The sequence below is a fragment of the Octopus bimaculoides genome, chromosome 3, assembly GCF_001194135.2.
Source record: "Octopus bimaculoides isolate UCB-OBI-ISO-001 chromosome 3, ASM119413v2, whole genome shotgun sequence".
NCBI classification, from domain to species: domain Eukaryota; kingdom Metazoa; phylum Mollusca; class Cephalopoda; order Octopoda; family Octopodidae; genus Octopus; species Octopus bimaculoides.
This window is the reverse complement of record NC_068983.1, coordinates 145,167,378-145,170,651: the sequence shown is the minus strand read 5'-3', so window position 1 is coordinate 145,170,651 and position 3,274 is coordinate 145,167,378.

Genomic DNA, 3,274 nt, shown 5'->3' with positions numbered 1-3,274 from the left:
CATGCATACCACGACGACAACGACGACGACGACGACGACGAGGATCATCATCATTACCATCATCATCATCACCAATGATAATGATAATAATAATAATAATAATAATAATAATAATAATAATAATAATAATATTACTAACCTAAAACTATACGCTAGAAATGATAAAGAGCTGGAAATACTACTACAGACAGTACATGGATTTACCAAAGACATAGATATGAAATTTGGATTAGAAAAATGTGCCAAAGCAACCCTAAAAAAGAGGAAAACTAGTTAAGAGTAGCAACATCACACTAGATAAAGCCAATGAAATAAGAGAATTAGACCAAAGCCAGACATACAAATATTTAGGTATCAATGAACTAGATAGGGTACAACACACACAAATGAAAGAGAAAATAAAGAAACAACAACAACAACAACAACAACAACACCAACGACAACAACAACAACAACAACAACAACAATAATAATAATAATAATAATAATAATGATGATATGGAAGCTTTGTCAGAAATGGGGATTTGAAGCTGGAGGTACATGGTATGACCATTGGGTCGAAAGAGTCGGAGAATTGCAAAATTCTGTGGGATTTCCTATTCAAATGTATATAATGTACTAGACATAACAATAACAGACAAGGAATGCAAAGTTGCTTACTAATTGAGCCATCATGTCCGTTTGACTCTAGGATTGTAAAGAAAGAGGATGAAAAACAACAACAGAAAGAAAAATACAACTCCTTAAAATTTGAAATTCTAAGAATTTGGAATTTGAAAACTGTAAAGGTTGTGCCTATAATAATTGATGCATTGGGATCTGTAAGTGAAAATACAGAAAAATGGTTGAAGGAGATTGGAGTAGAATGTCCTGCAGAGCTTTTGCAGAATGTTTGCTTCTTAGGAACAAGAAAGATTATCAGGAGTGTCTTAAGCACTTAAAAGATTATTGAAAGTTTGTGGATATCTAATGTTACAGGTAGTAACCTGTAACCCACATAAATTCTACCAGGAATAAGAACGAACCTGAGACAAATCACCAATAATAATAGAAATATTAATAATATTTTCACTTATTCCCTTCTTTCCTGTCGCTTTTTTCTATTTTTTTTTCTATCACATGAACAATCTGGTGTGTTTATTTTAATGGATTACCAATGTATAGGCTTGAAATTTTTGGGAAAGGGACCAGTCGATTAGATCGGCACCAGTACGCAACTGGTACTTAATTTATCGACCCCGATAGGATAAAAGACAAAGTCGACCTCGCCGGAATTTGAACTCAGAACGTAGCGACGGGATAATGATAATAATAATAATAATGGTTTAATTTTGGCTCGAGGCTAGCTATTTCGCCGGAGAGGGTAAGTCTATTACATCGACCCCAATGTTTCACTGGTACTTATTTCATTGAGCCTGAAAGGATGAAAAGCAAGGTCGACCTCAGTGTAATTTGAACTCAGGACGTAAAGAAACAAAATGAACGGATCATGTGAAAGAGAACAGATTCAAAAGCAGAGCCACGACCTAGAATAGGAAATAAGATGACAGGAGCGAAAAATGTTATTTAATGAAAACAAATTCCGTTAAAATGTATTGTGGAAAACTGCCAGAATTTTTCTTACTTGTTTGTACGACATTTTGGCCTTGTTACAAATGGTAACATTACGAAGAGACGATGCACGAGATAAAACAAACTACAGTAGCAAAACAAAATCACAAATGAAAGAAAAACAAACGATGCATTTGTCCTCTGATTAGTTATAAAGTAGTCATATGACTTGAATGAGAAACAAGCAGAGTTTAATGACCCTATAAAGGCGCGCTTTATTGGCAGTTTATTTGGGTTGACTACTGTAAACGGTGTCCTCGTTTTAATAGAGACCTTTCCTAATAAAGACAACCATTTCATGATAACGGCGTAATTATTTCCCTTTAGAAAATCACAGTGATTACCCTTTCGAAGACATAATCATTGTTATTAGTCATGATTCTAAAACGACATTTCTTACATACAAGTAAATATTTCAAGACGTACTCATTTACTTTCAAACCAAGTCTTAATATTTGGTACATTGTCTTCGAGGGATGTTTTTTTTTCTTATTACCATTATACATCCACGAGGCATTATTATTGGTTTTAGCCGGAAGATCTCCTGAAGAAAGCTATTTTATAAAAGATATAACTACATTGTTGTTCTAACAATAGCTACAATGAAGTCAGTTTATGAGATAAAAGCCACTGGAGGTAAAACGACTTTACTCAGAATAATTTATAAGAACATTATTTTTAAAGTGAAAGAATTTGTCAATTGTTGTTTGCTGAAGACAGTATTATATGTTATTTCTATTATGCAAGTGTATGCAGAAAGCAGGGAATATTACTGTCAACGCTTTTATCTTTTGATTCTCAGATTTACAATTCAAATTCCTAAACTGATTAGCATGAGCTCACTACAGTTATCAGAACAACAGAACAAAATGAAACAAAATATTCCTTGTAGGGATATATTAATTCTGTATTTTGGTTTAGAAAAATGGATTCATATATTTTAGCTTGAGAGATTTAGAAATATGCATTTTAAGTTTCAGTTTCTTTTTGTTTAAATATATACACTAATACCACTACTAATTACAATAATAATAATAATAATAATAATAATAATAATAATAATAATAATAATAATGATAATGATAACAGCAATAATTATAAAGATTCGTATGTTTTGCCAAAGGCCAACTTAAAGGCAAATTATTAGAGTACAATAACGGACACATTTTTTAACTGTATATACATAATCACAAAATGATGACCGAGAATAATCAATCATGAGATAAAATTATATTTATTTATGCCTATTACTAGTATAAATGCATATTCACACAATCACATATATACCACATATATGCTTTTCCCACGCTCTCCTCACTTTCTCTCTCTCTATATATATCTTTTATCTTTTACTTGTTTTAGCCATTAGACTGCGGTCATGCTGGGGCACCGCTTTGAAGCATTTTAGTTGAACGAATCAACCCAAGTACTTATTTTGCTTTAAGCCTGGTACTTGTTCAATCGGCCTATTTTGCCGAACCGCTAATTTAAGTGGATGTAAACATACCAACATTGTTTATCAGGCGGTGAGGGGGAAGTAAACACAGGCACGAACACGCGCACGCGCGCACACGCACACACGCAGTGGGACTGAACAATGAACTATGCGTTTGGGAAGCAAACTTCGTACCACATAGCTACGCCTGCATCTGTCTATATATAT